Here is a 17605-nt window from a genome sequence, read left to right on the forward strand (position 1 = left end):
CCAACCAGTGATGTAAGGAATGCCACTTCACTTTTTCAGTCCTCTAGTCCTTATCTGGTTTTCTAACACCTTTTACTTTTTGGTCTTTTTTTTTCCTCCTTACTGTCAATTGCATTTAACCTATTCCTGTATCTTTTATCATTTTTTTTGGCAGCGTTTGTCTCTGGGAGTAATAACTGCTCTTTACCCTAGTGCCTGAAGTCAGCGAAGTTCTTCAAATTAAGAGAAAGCATAATTTAACTGGCAGACAGATGTAGCAGCAGACAGAGCAAATTCACTTGAATTGCAATAAGTAGATACCTTAATCATAGCTATTAGGACAGGAAATTGTCTGACAATTACGAACTTGGGCACTTTATAGTAATGACACCTGGCTTCTTCAGTGTCATTTTTTTGTGTTAGATAAAAGGATGATGGTTCTCATCATATTGACCTTTATTAACCATGAGAGGAATTGTTGTTTGAATTAGAAAACCTGTGGACTAATGCAAGTGTTTGCTTTTGGGTCAAAGATGGGGAAGGCTGGAAAGATTAACCATAGGTCTTACTGGCTTAAAGGAAACAGGATCTACCACCATTAAAAAAATAATAATAATTCTGCAAAAAGAAAAAGAGATTTATTTATTTAAAAATAGTGCTGCTATTATCAGTATGTATCAGGAAGATTTGTAGCATTTGGGCTATCAAAAGCAAACTAATAAATATATGTAACAAAAATGGTGAAAGAAAACTAAGTTCTCTACAATCTATTACAGGATAATCTCAGGGAAAGGTTTTGCAGGAGTTTTGTATAGCCGAGTAGTCTGCAATCCTACAATCTACTTTTCACATATTCAAAAAGGAATGATCTAGATAGAACTCCTTGTTAGAATCTGGTCTAGGTTTACACTGGGGCAATTTAAAATTGCAAAGGTGAGATATGGAATCCTATTTTTGAGATTCTTTGACGTGAGACCATTATACTTAACAGGTATCTTGCTGTTGAAGACAATAGAAAGAATTTGAAGTTGTGATGAAATCGGTGCCAATTCAGGCTTACAGCTAATTTGAGTCTATATATTAGGATACTGGGAGAGCTTTAAAAAGTGATATATGATCATGGTAATCTATGGTTATCTTAACATTTCAATTTACAGGGTTTTTTTTACACTTCAAATGGGCATATGGTCTATGTAGGTTGTATGCAAATAAATTCTGATGTGAAGAGATACTTGAATCCTTTTCTACCAAGTCAGCTAACTGAAAAATTTGGAGATACTTCCATGATCACAGTAACCAATTTAGAGATAATAGTGAAACTATGTAAATTGCAGTTAGATTTAGAAGATCTGATGTGCTTTTGTTTTTGTTTTTGTTTTTTTTTTCCTTTTTTTTTTTTTTTAATTTCTCCATTGAGTATGAAATCCTCTGTTGTCTGCATTTTGCCTAATATTGGCCATGCTATATACTGCACAGGATTTGTATTTCAACTTACAGAGCCTAGGTAGAAGTAAGGAAATACATACTGAAGTTGTCCATAAATGCTTTCATTTGTACTCTTGTTGTCTTAGTTGCCAAGAATGGAATTTGAGTACTGAAGAGAACCACTTATTTCATTAGATTTATTTATGCAGATCCCATAGGAGGCTTCCTACTTTCTTAGCCAAATTCAGTTTGTCAGACGTCTGTGCACCAGCCCTATTCTGTCTTATGTCTGGTTTGAAACTCCTATGGTCTTTCCTTGGCGTTTATATTGTCTTTCCTTTGCTGGCATAGAGCAATCCCACATGCAGGCTAATTCAAATGTCTGCTATGTAGACTAATTCAAGGCTCCTTTGATCATCATTAGTTTTCCAAAATCTAACCGTTGTTGTTGTTGTTGTTGTTTTTCCCACATGAAATAATTTGAAAAAAAGTGTTGTTCTGTTTAACAGACAAAGAGCATGGACAAGGCTTGGTTTATCTTTTCCAAAATGTGATTGTTTGTATGGAGCTTTGACCACTCTGCAAATGCAATTTGGAAGGACAAGTATCTCAGCAGTGTATGTGTACTTACTTAATGCTTACTTTGAGACTCCTAGGAAAATTTCTTTCACTGAAACAAGCCTTATTTGGGTGAAAGGTAACCTGTACTATCTGTCTGCCCAAGAGAAAGTCTATTGCAAACAAAGGCTAGATAATCTATTTTTTTTTCATTTTTGTTAACAGATACTTTCTTGTTATTTTTCATCCTTTATGTTAAAATAATGCCTGATAAGACTTGCATGCCTTGAGCACAAAATTTGTCCGAAAGAAAGTTTGAGGGCAAAAAGAACTTAATTATTCTAGGCATCTGTTGATTTTTTTTTTAAAGAAAGCTTGACTTTGTGACTTTAAATAGATTCATAAGGAAAACTTTTGAGTTTTCTACTTTGTTTTACAAAGAAACTTGAGCCTTTTTCAGTTGTTAGCTGAGATACATGTCTATAATAATTGTCTTGTGGTAAACTGATTAAGATGAAAAACTTACAGTCCATGGCTCCATTTGACTTGAACCTGTGTATTGCAAAAATTCAGGAAATGGTTTAAGCTTTTCGTCTGTCTTAATTTCAAGGATAAATATGTCTGACCAAAAGATTCTATCCTAGCCTGGAAAAATCTTTCCAATTTTACTTAAATGCTCTGGAAATTGATTTGATTAATGAATGTTTTCTCTTACAAAGAGAATTCCCAAGATACTCTTATCTTGAGACTTTTCATGGGAGATTGCAATACAGTAGGTATGGTGAATGTGTTGGGTGAGGCAACAAACTACAAGGGACTGAAGGTTAAATGAAGAGTGGCTTTAATATGAGGGACAGCAGCAAAAAGGTGTATGAGGTGTATGGATCAATCTGAAGGAATAGCTGCTATTGAGGTTTGCTACAAGCAGTGGTAGAAAAAGCATCTAGACAAACAACTAAGGTCTAATTATGAAATATATTCATGTACTGAACTTCTGCACGGCACTTTAAAGATATAAAATGTAGTGTAATTTATATGATTTATTAATGTATTCACCTACTTCTGTAATAGCTCCAGTATTTTCTATTAATAACAAATACATTTACAAATGCATTGTTTGCAAAGCTTTTAGTCACCAACCACTTTGAAATGTATATAAATTTTAGCACATTATTTTAGCATGCACTTTTATATGCAGAGTTTTCTACATATAAAAGGCTCCTAATTTATTTTCAATTGTACCCTAGGGAGTTAAAGCCCAGGAACAAGATTATTTAATGGCTTAATAAGTTGATAATACACACTGCTTTATAGCTATTTGAAAGTAGTACATGATTTGCCTGCTTCTTTATGGGATGGATTACAATTGTTTTCTTTTGTGGAACTCAGGGTTTAACAACCAGAGAGAGCTATGAATAGGGTGCCATGTCCCATGGAACTGCAGCATCAGAAAATGCAAGTTCTTCAAGCAGGATGAAGGGTTTAGTCTGCATAGACTAATTGGACCTGCTTTACACAGTTCCCTTGATAGAACCTAGCAGACTTGAAATCTGCTTTCCATTTCTCAATTCATGCAGGTTTAGCTTGGCACTGTGTGCTGCCATGACAGCTGGAGAGTTCGCTCTGAATTCCCTACTAGTTTCATGGAAAATTCCCTCTAATCAAAACTTTGGTCACAGCACAGAGAAAAAAGCCAACTCTTCAGTATCCTGTTTACCGGTGTGTTAAATTTAAATAGAAGTAAATTTAATAACAAAATATTTTGAAACAAAAAATTGAAGCAAACATTTCTATTTTCAACACTAGCAATATTGACCTAAGTCTGACAGAAAAACATTGACGGGGTGTTTCTGGTAATTTTTGTTTTCATATTTTTGGTGACTCTGGTAACTCATTTTTGTAACTTTCTTAATCTTGTTTTTCCTCTGTAATATTTACTGGAAAATGTGGCCCTGTATTTCTAATTTTAACCTCCCCTTTAGCTCATTTTGTGGTAGAGCAGAACTCGTCTCTTCCCTGACAGATCTCTCCTTGTAGCAGAATGTATACACTTTTTTCTTTTGAAAATAGATTGATTGAGGTTGACTAAAGCCAATTTAAAAATCAATCCTTCTTTCATCTCTTTTATTTATTTATTTTCCTTTTTCTTTTCTTTTTTTTTTTTTTTTGGGGGGGGGGGAGGTGGGCGAAAGGCATGGCAGTGAGAGTGAGCAAAAGCTTAAATATTATCTCCTGCTGGATGTTTGGTTTTAAAGGAACCTTACCCTGGAGATTTAAATGGAAACACATTATCTGTAGTTTTAAAAGGCATATTGGAATTAAGGTTTGACCTTTAGGTTGACAATGCAGAATGTGTTTATCAGAATTAAAGTCAGGAAGAAATCCAGAAGCCTGTGTCTTTCTCTTTTTAAATAATATTTTAAATTGAGCCCTATCCCCTCTATCCCCTTGTTGGGCTTGAAATGCGAAAATAATTTAGTATAGATGGAAAACCAGATTTTGACCATAAATCAACATTTTCTGCTTCTCTTCCTCTGTTCCGGACACTGAATATTCAACTACATCTCCTACCTGAGGCTTTGATTACTCAGTTTCAAAAATAAGTTAAAATGAATGTTGGGGAGAAAGGGATATGAAATGTGTTCCTAATTACTTCTGAAATGCTGAGAAGTAGAGAGCATTAGAAAATAACAGCCTAACTTGTCAGGTAGCATGTTAGAGGAACGTAACAAAGTTAATGCATATTTGAAGTACGTGTTCTCTTGTGTGAATTTGTATGTTCTTCATACTCAGGCTTGTTGACAAACTGAGAATGATTTGGGGTTGATGGCTATGGCAGATGTAGGGACATCTATTCAGCAGCTGTATGCCATTATAAGTAGATAATTCTGGGCACATTTGTCCAAAGGAACAAAAGAACTGTGAAGTGCTAATTACACTTAAGGACACCTGCTCACTCAGATAACTCGCTTATGTTTCCCTTTATTCAATGACTGTTTCTTTCATATCAGTTGCTGCTACAGAAGTGCAACAATATAGTGTCAGAAAATGCTGGCTGCTCTTTAATGCAGTCTGGCATGACATCTTCTGACATGTTCACCTTTGGGCAAATGAGTATTTTGACTGCCACTCTTAACTTCAAAATAAAGGTTCATCCTGTGTATGCACTGGACCTGCCAGTTTCCCTCTTTAATCTGAGTTAATAGTCCCTTCATATATAAACACATTTACCATTTCCTTTCAGAGACACTGCCAAAATGTGATGTGTTTAAATACTATACTAATAATTTTTCAATATACAAAAATGACCTTACTGAAATGGGATGAGTAAAAAGCCCGCCTTACATAGTACGCCCAACCCCAGTTGCTTGCATAGTGGCCAGTGGCAGGTGCAAATCACCTCACAATAAAGTCCAAAGATGCCAATAATCTGACCAGAGAAGGCTTCTTGGAGCTATCTGTCTTGTAAGCAGAGAGGATACGGAGGTGTGTGGAAACCAGTACCCCTCTAAGATTTCAGCTCTTTTCCAGGTTCAGGAAAAAAGCCTGCACCTCCCATAAGACTGTCTTGCCCCTGAAGGTTCATATCCCTTCTTCCAAAGAAGGTGTTCTTGAACCCTTTGCTTTTGAAGAAGGTGGTGTTGGAGAAAGAGTAGTGTATTCATGGTTTACACACTGTTCCAGAGGGGAAGAGACCTGACTGCTATACCTGCTACTGGTCCCCAAAAGACACTTCCTGGCCTCCAGGGACTGTGCTGAGTCAGATGGTCTAAACATTCTGCCTCCATGCTGGGCTATGATAAAATTGCCAGCTGCTTTCTTTATGCATTTGTATCATAGGAACATTTCTCCCATATATATTAGTATTAAAATCATTAATATATGTATATAATACACATATATATAGTCTGAAGATAGCCTGAATGCACGTGACAGAGCCTTAGCTTTGCAATAAGTTATTTTTAAGAAGAGAGATGATATTGCAGATGATTTTAAGAGCAAGGGGACAGCATTGTGACAGACTGGCTTAGAAACTTTTTAGAAAACTGCTTCACCCTGCAGAAATGTTGTGGTAGGGTTCCTGGTGATTCTCTGCACTGTGGAGAGATTTGAAGGCAGATCTCCACGGCTGAATACCTTTCCTGCCCCCAGTTACAGTGAGCAAAAGCTTTTCTGAGTCACAGTTATCATGTTCAGGTTGCAGTGTGATGGTACTGGAAGCCTCTAGTGCATTTGACTGCTGCATATGTTTTCAGTGATAAATTGGTGGAGGATATGGTCAGTTTGTGGGTGGGTGGCCTCTTAAAATTGCTCTGTGTCTCTCTGATTGATTTGTCTAGCAAGAAAAGAAACAGTACACAGAGCTGTTTAAAGAATATTTTGATACTGTTTGCAGCAGTCCTTCAACTGTTCTATATATTTCAGAGTTGAGAACATTTATCTTGTAGCTTTGTGGAGAGAGGTCTTTTTGGTTTTTGTTTGTATAATGCCTTGTGAAATGGTACAGTTATAAAATGATAAAAAGCCCTAGCCCATTTGGAGACTCACTCACTTCATAAATGGAACTGTGAATAATTAGAACTTTATAAATTTTCTCAAGAAAAACACTTGTCAAAAGAATAAATGCATGGAAGAGGAGTGGAATATTCAAGAGCTCATTTTTCATTTCTTTAGAAGTTATGATTAATAGAGTTAGCCCACAGAATCTTTTATCTTTTCCTGGCCTGCAAAATCACAAGGCATCAGCGTTGTCTGAAGCCATTTGAATTATGAGAACTGAACTTTGTATTTTACAAGGCAAATGAACTTTTAAAATTGCTTTCAGTCTCGTCTTGTTCTTGTGTTTAGCCACCGACTGCAGTTTCAGGAAAACTGGTTATAACCTTTGCTTCTAAATTGACACAATGACTTCAGTAGAATTATGTAGAAATGTGTTTTTTTCACAATTAATCACAAACTTTGAAATCCTGGTGATTTTTTCCCCTCAACTTTTTACCCTTGTGTGGCATGTGGTGTAGTTCCCATTGACACTAGACAGAAATATGACTTTGTTTTCTTTTAATTTTTTTCCCTTACTAATTTTCTATTGATAAATAAAAATGATAGATCCATCTTTTAACTAATAGTAATAATATTAGTAATATCAATAATAGAAGATTATGTATATGCTTTTGTTTCCAGAGTCACAGAATCACCTAGGTTGGAAGAGACCTCCAAGATCACCGAGTCCACCCTCTGACCTCATGCTAACAAGTCCTCCACTAAACCATATCCCTAAGCTCTACATCTAAACGTCTTTTAAAGACCTCCAGGGATGGCAACTCAACCACTTCCCTGGGCAGCCCATCCCAATGCCTAACAACCCTTTCAGTAAAGAAGTTCTTCCTAATAGCCAACCTAAACCTCCCCTGGTGGAACTTTTTCTAACTATCCCAGATGGGGATTTGATTTAACCTCTAAAAACATCATCATTAGGCCAAAAATTTCCACTTTAAACCATGAATTGTAGTTTTGAGAAGGTCAAAGCACAGTATAAACTGAGTTACAACTTATTTCTCTTCATGCGTTTATAGTCTTACACTTGAATTCAGAGATTGAACTTTACGGTGAAATCACAGGGATTTATTTACCATTCTAAACCAACTCTGTAATATTTAGAGTCCCATCAAAGTAATTAAAAACAAATATGCATCTGATGGTTAAGCACCTGTATGCATGCACACATTCAGACAAAGTAAAGACAAGGTCATTTAGAACTGTACCTTACATTGTTCTGTATACTTTGTACTAGAGTAGGTATGTAAACATTATTATTTTTATAAAGTTCAGTAAGAGCACAAAGTTCTGCTATCAGAATGTATTCCTGACTTGCTCTATACACAAACATTTTCCTGATCACTCAAAAGAAAAACAAGTCCTATCAAAATAACTAGTAGTCCTTTACTTTCAACTGCAGAACACTTAAAATATTCTAAGCTGGAACACATGACTGGATTTCCCTCTATCATTTGTTGATTTTTGTTGAACAAATATGCCCTTTGTATTTTAATGTTTTAAATATTACAAATGTCAGTGTGTTTTCCTACAATAAACAAACTTCCTCTAAGAGTTCAGATAAGAATGGTCCTACACCTAGCAGCTTCCAGTTTAAAGAGTTTACAGAAAACTTTCCTCAGTTTTGCTTCCTAACAGTTGCTTTTCTACATCATTGCCTCAAAACCCACATGAATTATGAATTCTGAAAATAAAAAATATTAGAAATTGATAAAATTTATAACTTCTACTCCCAAACTCATAAATTCTGTTCCTCCCCAAATTCCTTCATATGTCCTTTCATAGCCCTGATTTCTTATTTTCATTTTGGCTGATTTATTTCTTGTGTTCCCTGTTAGTGTGGTTTCTTGATCAAACTGACCCCCCAAACTTGTTGGATGATGTTCCTCCACTCGAGCAAAGATGCTGGACCTGGTTGCCTAAAAGGTTAGCACTGCTCCTCAGCTGATGGAGAGTCTGCAGAACTGAGTAGGCAAGCTCTGGGGGTGTGCAGTAACAGACAGGAAAAAGAGCTGGAAAATCAAGGAAGATATTCTGCCTCCATGAACTTTAAATTTAGTAAGTGTAGTAGCCCAAATTTACACCTGGTTCTGACTCCACTTTTACCATAACTTTTTTTTTTCTTTTTTCTTTTTTTTTTTTTTAAAAAAAAAAAAAACAAAAACTTTTAAGTATGTTAAAAGTGGAGTCAGACCCAGGTGTAAGGTTGGGCTATTATAACGAATACTTAATCCCCTGACCTTGGAAAACAACAACAACAACAAAAACTAGGAAATTATTGGCAAGTAAAAGCACTGAGCAACTGCTTACTTGCAGTCACTCACAACCACAGAAACTGCAGTACTTCACTTTCTAACCCCCTGTTCTAACCCAAGAGAGCTGAGCCACTGCTTCCTTTTCTACTTTTTATTTAGATTTTTTTTTTCCTAATGCTTTGCAATGCCCTTTGAATTTTTCTGTACTCTCTAAGGGGTTGTGAAACAGTGTGAAAAATACTGCTTACCTCAACTGTTTGGCACTGTGGGACCAGAGTATTTATCCTGGGGCTAGCTATGTTCATCTGTCACAGCCCTCTGAGATCACAAAAATGAAAATGTCCTTGAAAAAAACTCTATGTAGAAAAACATCCATGCTGAGAAAAGGAAACAAATCTGGGGAAAGATCAATTTATTCTAATGGTTACTGGGTTTTATGTCAAGGAAAAGAGAAGATTTGTTAAGGAAACAAAGCTCTCTCATGTGAATGGCCAACTAGTTTCTGGACCCAATTTTTTCTCCGCTTTGTAGGCTATATTTGCAGTGTTTCTACTTTTCTTGCCCCTTTCCATGTCAATTGAATTTCTAAAGCTTTCTCTCTATTTTCATATTTTCTTTTTCTGAATTAAAAAAATAAAATCCAGAAACATTTCAAGCATCTCCAGGCATTCCCAGGGCTGACTTTGCATTAACAAGGCAGATGTATTATACAGAAGAAACTTTGCCATGAATAAAGATGCATAAAACATTTCCTGTAAAATAGGATCCCCTCATGCCTGGAACAGACATCTTTTTTCCAGCCAGACCTACATTCCTTTAAAATTCTGAAATATTCAACGAAATGGTTTAATTCTCTTTAGTTTCTGTCTGGGGTCAAGACAGAAATGCCAGTGGACTGGCTTTTCTCAAGATATTTAATATTCCAGTCTGGCAAACTCATGTAACTTGATAAGATCTGTGTGTTTTAATGTGCATCTGAATTAAACTTTAATTCAGTATATTCAGGTACTCCAGCTACAGAAAAAGTACTCAAAAAGTCTCTGTAAGATTCAGTAAGGCATGACCTATTTTTTTTGGATTTTTAATTATTCAAGGAGCCTTACGTAGCCTTTTTTTATTCCTTTTTTTTTTTAAAAAAAAAAAAAAAAAAAAAAAAAGGATTGCAAAGAGAAGGATTTTCCTTTTTGGTATGCTCCCACTCATTTTGATCATGCATGCAAAATCTTATAAAAATCAGATGAAAGTAATTTCTAGTGTTGAGTATCCAACTTGTCTCTGCTTAACTAAAACGTATGAATCTGCAAACTGTTTGTGTCTGTTGTATGCTGAATGTGTTATGAGAGTTTCCTCTTCGGTGTCCTGTTCTTTAGGTTAGATAATGCTTTCTTTGTTCTCCATATATAATAATCATACTGGTACAACATGTGTAAGTTGAATACATTCTGTAGTATGTATTTTCAGTTCTTTATTATGTAACATTTTTAATACAAATCAAAATTATCCTTTTCCCTTTTCTTTTTCCTTTCCCTTTCCACATGAATTGTTGTGTTTCATTTATTTGGGGAAAATAAGATATTCTAGCTGTTTCCTTTCCTGAACTATCCAAAGCAGGCATTTCGGGAAGGAGCTGTGCTTTAAAATTAGTGGTGCAATATTGGTCCATCTCTTGAAAATATTGAAGATTTTTTGTTGTATTCTACTCTGGCCTGGAGAAAGTTACATACAGTTGCCTACTTTGAGGCTTAATAAGAAAAACTACAAGTGTTGTTCAAAATGTATAGTAGCAGATATATTTACGGATAGTACTTAGAATAGATGGACTTTCAAAAATATATAAGTATATATCTTTTTTTTTTTTTTTTTTTTTTTTTTTTTTTTTTTTCCTCTAAGACTTGGATAAAACTCCATTGGAGTCAGGAGAATTTTCCTATATAACTCATTGGAGATCAGGGTCAGGCCTTCACAGAACCACTTCATTTTCTTATATGCCAAGAAAATCTCAGAGGGACCTTGGTCTGCTTAGTTAGAGTTAGGGAGCAAAGATTAGTTTTCTTGTTTTGTAGTCAGATGTGTGTATGGGACTCATACTACAGACATTTACTGTTCTAGTGGGACATGCAAGTTATGTGGCACTTGGTCTTTCCACAATATGCATAGATGTAGTTGATACTTTTCTGAAAATCTGATAATTGTGACATAGTAGGGTTACAGAATAGATGTCTATATTTCTGGCCTTTCAGAATATGCCCATGACAGAGGGAAATGAGAAGGTCAGAGTCCTCAGGAGTCTTCTGCAGAAGAGTTTCTGAGAAGCTGTTTTGCTAGCTAGGTTGAGAGAAAGTGATGGAGCAGCAACTTTTAGAAAGCAAAAGCACCAGAGCCTATAGTATTGCAATGCTCCTCTACTGCTTGGAATCATCTGTACATATCTAATATCCTTGCCAGAAAATATTTGCAAGGATAGTTTCCTTAGAAAATATTTGGTGTAGGTAATTTAGACTGAAATTAGATCTGCCATCAATTGATGTTGTTTTTCCCCTCTCCATGCAAGTATTTTTTATTTTTTGTTATTCTGACTTGAGAAGAGAAATGTTGGTTTCAGGGATTCAGTTGATGCTGGCACTAAAAGCTTACCATATGGCAAATCTGCTCACTGAATCACAGTTTACATCCCCTGCTACCGTGCTCTCAAAATAGGTATTTTAAAAATTCAGTATTATGCTGTTATTTGTCTTGTATTTTATTGTATCATCATGGTAGTTTAAAAGAAGAGTCTTGCTGTAGACATGGCTTATAATTAATGAAAATTCTAATTAATTTTTAGCAGCACAATGGTAAGACTCATTCTGCAAGATGCAAAGCAGTCCTCAAGCCTTGCTCATTTTGGTACCAGTTAATGGTACTGGTCTTGCAGTACTAAACCTAAAAGTTGTAAGCAGCAAAGAATTAAGACTTGTATGAGTAAGTAGATCTAAGTCACCCTCAGCCTGGATTAAACCAACATTGAAAACCACTGAAAGTGACTTATTCTCAGACAAGTTTTTTTCTCATAGAAGGCAGGGAGTTTTCATACTCTAGAGGCATGAAAGAGTTTTTATTATGAAAAAAATCTCAGTAAGTAACTTCTATGTACACCAAATTGTTTCAAAACTATTTATACTTAAGTAAATCTTTCGTATCCACAAGATAAGCTGCTTGCTTCAATTCTCCCTCATGGAAATCCAGAGCTTCCACTGTTGCGTTCCAGCCTCATCATTCTCAGGGAAGCCTAATAGTGGGACTGAAACTCAACCTTCTATTTAGTTTAAGAAACCAATGCGCAGTTATAAGTAGATAGAAGAAGACAGGTCAGCAGAAAATCTCACCCTTCATTAGCAACATGCAGATAAATATTCCATATGGTATGTTTCCTTAACAGAAAGGTTTTCCAAGACATTAAATTCAATAGGAGTGCTTTATTGTCTGTCAAGCTCACTGGCAGTATCTTAAAAAGTCAAATCTATTAAAATGTTTTTTTATTTATTTTTATATCATTTGGTTCCCATTGCTTCCAAAATGCATTGTTCCTTTATGGGTATTTTTTCAGTTATATCAGTTAGATATAATATTAGGCACAGCAATATCTTAAAAAAAAAAAAAAAAGGGGGGGGGGGGTATTTATGGCTATATGCATTCCTATGAAAATAGGAATAAATACTTAGAAAGTCTGCGCTAGGTAGGAGATGCAGTATCAGCACTTGCAGGAAACTAATAATAGGTGCTTTGTGTCCCAAATAATCGAGACAGATATCAAATATGCCATTTAATCAAAACCAAAAGTCAGTGAAGAACATTATATGGGTAGAACTTAAACATAATTTTAAAATAATATTCTAGTTAATACTGCTCATTTATACACCTGCCGTTGAGGTTAAATTATGAAAAGCATGTATGAATCGATAAAGCTGAATTATTTTTTAGCTTAAAGTTGAGGAGATGTGTCTCTTTGTCAGCCAAATTGCTTATTTCAGTTTGCTTGTTTCATGCAGCAGAAAAGAAAGGATTACATAGAATAGAGGAAAGGCTTAAAGGCTGAAAGCCATTTATTTCCACAGAAACTACGAGTGGCTATCACACAGCAATCTAGAAAGCAAGGATAGCTTGACAATAGGAAATTAACAAAACCGGAAAAACAAACAAAAAACAGCACTGAATGTAGAACTGAAAGTGAAATATTTATAGAGAGCTTAAGTGTAAATTTAACTTGCTAGAGCATCAGTCAGACATTCAGCAGTGTAATGTGTATTTAAACAGGAAAAACCGCAGACAGGATCACAATAATAAACCGACACACACTGATTCATTTTATGCTTGTAAGCACTAATTAAATTTGTGTGAACAGCCTACTTGGGTATCATTATGCCCTAAATCATGAATTTGTGTTGTTGTTAAGATAACATGATCATTTCTAGATCCAACAGAATCTAAATAAAGGCTATGGTTCTTCTGTTCAGGGAAAACTAAATCCTCAAGGAGCCTCAGAATGAAGCTACCGTTCTTAATTGGGTGAGTCTGAAACAGAACAGAAGTGACAGACTATCACTGAATAATTAAAGTTTAACTTAGAATTATAAGGATAAAATTAAGGAAAACAAATTACATTCTTTTGTTTGACAAGTGACTTGGTTAGGTATGCTACACAATAAGGGATAGATAAAGGAATGAGAAGAGTCGAGGTTATTTGAAATAACTACCAGATTTCAACGCAGCTCTCAGAGGACAACTTCATCCTGCTTCCTTTAGAATAGCAAAAGCTGAATGAGCATTCAAAGAAATGTGTTGGGTTTTACATCCACCAGCTGAGAGCATCACCTTTGTCCAAGGCCAGCAGGACCCCCCATTTTTTTTCTTGATAGTTTTGATCCTTAGCATAACCTAGCAAGTAAATATGCACGCTTGGAATGAAATTTAAGCCTAAATTTTTATTGATTTTTTTTTTCTGTCCTGCATTTATTCAGTGTCAATCCTAGAGAAGTTTTAGACTAGAAATTTTTAAATAAAGAGAAATTCAACTTCCAGGCAGTTTAGCAAGAAATGGTGGTATGTGTTCATGCTACTGTCCTTTTTATTAAACTTGTTTTCAGAAAGATGAAAAAACTCCCCAAGAATAACTACTAAAGAGTACTTCAGTAGAACTGTTGCCAAAAGCAGACGCTAAAGCTATCAAGTGTGAAATGAAAATTAGGAAGTCATTGGACATTGATTTGAATTAACTCATAATGACCTGGTTTATGTTTCTGGCCTCTGGAAAGATGATTAGAACATAAAAACAACTTTCTGTGAAGGACATTGAACTATTATTGAGCTAGTCATCAGAACCCATAAAATGTCTTTGGTTAAGATCTCTGGAAAACATTCATTCTGCTAAGATGCTGCAACAAACACTGGAATGGGATGAAAAGACCAGAAGAGTCTAAAATGTAAATGTTTCTATTCTAGAAAGAAAGCACAGGGGCATAAATGAATCAAAAGAATTAAGCGGCTTTCAAGAGTGTAGCTTAATTACAAACACAAGAGAAAAAGAAGTATATGGTATTGTGATTTATTTGGTTTTGGCCCCTCTGCAAAACTGAAGGTCAAATTGTAGGAGAAATGCAAGGAAATTCAGTGTTTTTTCCACTTGAAGTGTCTTGGATGACCCATATAAACAATTTTGTTATAAAGGAAGCTTTAACAGTTTGTATCTTCTGACAATCTGTTATATGATTCTAGTTGACAGAACATTTTCTGGGGAAAATACATTGCAAGAAATGAAATGTAATCACAACTTTTGGGAAAGATGTCTATGTTGGATTCCTCTTTCTTCCTGTGTATTGTAGGTGTAACGAGATGTAATGGTCTTAAGAAATGGAAATGCAACAATTGAGAATGAAAATATTGAAATGAACATATGATACTAATCATGTAAATGGTTGTGAGGCTAGTTTCTTGCATGCACAATCACTTGGATTTGTAGTCTCTGATTGAGGGATGGGAGATTTGATATATATCATATATATGACTTTTAGAATTTCATACGACCGCTTAACTCTGGGTTATATCAGTGGGTTTTAATGTTTTGTGTTTATATATATATATATATATATATAAAATCTGCATATTCTATGAAAAAAAAATCAATAAATATTTTTATTTTTAAAAAATATTTTTAAAATAATTCCATAATATTGTGAAGAAAAAATGTTATAGTGTCTGAGCTGTAATGTACTGTAAATACAAAAAATAATAGCTTTTAAGAGCATGGAAAATTCTGTTCTAAAGGATTTTTGCATTTAGATATTTGGTATTGAATATGCTGTCAGTTGAGAAGATCTTTATTTGAGAGAAGAAATATTTGAAACTGATAGCCAAGAACTCTCTAATTGACCTCTGCTAATTATAATATTGATTTAACATGCTCATCCTTCTACTCGTGTTTTATTCATGAATAGTATGGTGTGGGGAAAAAGTCTTCAGTGTAAATCTCTTATTGAATGACAACCACTGAAAATTTATTCTTTGTGGCTGATTATTGCAGCAGAATAAGAGGTATGGATAGTAAAAAATAGCAATTTTAGCTGTTCTAGGATATGGTCTTGCCTTTCCAACAGCGTGTAGTTAGATAGTTTGCCATTTAGGAATTTATATCATACTAGTAGTAAAAATACATGTTTCAGTCTGTGAAATCTAATAAAAACTCCTTAGTTGGCCACAGCTGGAGATTCAGTTCCTGTGCAGTATATCCTGGAAGATCTTCTAAAAAAAAAATTGCATCTAGCCTGCAGTGTTCCCAGTCTCAGCCTCTAGTGAAAGAGGTGTAAAAATACACTATTACTGTAGCTTCATTCTATAATCTTCCATTAAATCACTCTCTTGTGATCATGGTGTCTTTGATTGTCTAAGCAATGTTTTGGGGCTTAGTTGTTGTAAAAAGTACCAGGTTTCAAGTGATGGATAACTTTTATTAGTAGAGACGTTATATCAAACATAATGAGGTCTGAGCACCCACTTGTGGGTAGAATGGCAAGGAATAAGTAATTTGTAAGTGAGAAGGTGGTATAAAGTAAACATTCAAAATCTGGACTTAGAATGTTTTTTTAAAAAAAATTATTACTATTATTATTTTATTGAGTGGTTGTTTCTCACAGTTTTCCTCTCTAGATTCAAATTATGACTCAAGATGTCTAGGAGAAGTTAACAAATTCCTTCAACAGAAGGCACATGTGATTTAACTGTATGGTGCGTCAGTTGTCTTAACTTAAACTGCTGTTGTGAGGTATATAAACTAAACCAGAATGATTTTGCATAATCGTGGTGCTCTTGTGTTTTCCACTGCATGCTTGATCTGTGGATGTTGTCAGATTGATGGGCAAGTAAATGATGTACAAGTAAATTTTGTCTTTTCCACCTAGATGGTGCATAAAATGTCTATAGAGACTAAGATACCAGAAACTGTTTTGGGAAAATCTGCCCTAAGATTACAATATCTTAGAAAAAAGTCATCATTTCAAAGTCCATTTCAGTTACACTAATATCTCTGAAAAGCACACCCCTCTCCAAACAAATGAAAATACATATAATTATATGTTATATACTTTATAAATATAGGTAGAAGATACACATGTGTATCAATATATAGTGATATAACTTTATATGGTGGGGCATGGGATTCTCTGTGTGCTAGTCTCAAGCTAAAATTTATTAGTAGTACTGTTGGAAAAATGAATTCTCTTAAAACAGAGAAATTTCTGAATAAGACTATACAAAAATAAAAGATTTGAAATGAGTTCTCCCTGATGCCTAATGTGGCTTCTCAGGGTGTGTCTTTTCCTTCATATTTTTTCTCTGTTTAACAACTTTTTAATTGCTTCCTGGATTACAGTAAACCTTCAAATCCCTTCTGGGTCCCTAGGAAAAATATCTCTGCTTCTTGCTCTTCTCAGAATTTCCAGAATCAGCCTTTGCTGCTCTAGGGACCTATCAAAAACTTACAGAGATTCTGATCTTCTGAAGAGGAAATGTGCAACAATTTTTAAAAAGGTATTCTGTATAATCCTCCCAGTTCTCTTTTTGTTCATATTTTCTCTCTTGAAAGACAACATAATAAGTTCAACTGTTTCTAATTAGTTTTACTTTCAGATGTTCATTTAGTAATAGAAGATGGCAAAGTATAAGAAATGAATGCCATCATAGACATGTCTTCTATTGGTAGTTTACATCCAATTTCCCACAGTATTAATCTTAGTAAATACATCCCTGCTTCCATCTTGAAGTTATAAAGTTTTATTATGGCAAAAATCTAAATAGGGGACAAAACCTTAATGACATACATTAAAGAGAATATTTTGGAAAGGCACGTTCTCAAAATTGGTCTTCCATATTAGTGCAGTGACAATGGGTGGAAGGGGAGAGGAGGGAGAGGAGACATTTTGGTTTGAGACCAGCAGAACTGTCAGCTCCTAGTAGCTCATTGAAGAACATGATGGACCTAAAGAAATTAATGGAATCCTCCTGTATGTCATATGACATTTATTTGCTTGCAAAAGCTTCTTTAGGTGACCTCCACAGATGTTTATTTTAAAAATATATGGGCAATGTTTTCTTTCATTATAATGCTGACAGAATTGCATTAGAAGTCAGAAGCAAGAGATCAGAAACAATAGCAATGCCAAGAATCTTTTTTGACTGACAGACACACTAGTTTATTTTTAGAAGGTTTTTTGTTTGTTTGTTTTTACTCTGACAAATCTGGAACAAAAACTGAAGATAGTTAATGAAATGAGATCTAGGACATAAAGAGGAAAATATTAAAATTT

General features: G+C 34.8%; 1 long non-coding RNA gene across 2 annotated transcripts in view; it reads left to right on the forward strand.

Moving 5' to 3' along the window:
* The window catches only part of LOC118170082, a 155693-nt gene that overhangs the window by 111500 nt on the left and 26588 nt on the right, over positions 1-17605 (forward strand). The gene's annotated exons all lie outside the window — the stretch shown is intronic.

Source organism: Oxyura jamaicensis, chromosome 7, assembly GCF_011077185.1.
Source record: "Oxyura jamaicensis isolate SHBP4307 breed ruddy duck chromosome 7, BPBGC_Ojam_1.0, whole genome shotgun sequence".
In the NCBI taxonomy this organism is placed as follows: Eukaryota; Metazoa; Chordata; class Aves; order Anseriformes; family Anatidae; genus Oxyura; species Oxyura jamaicensis.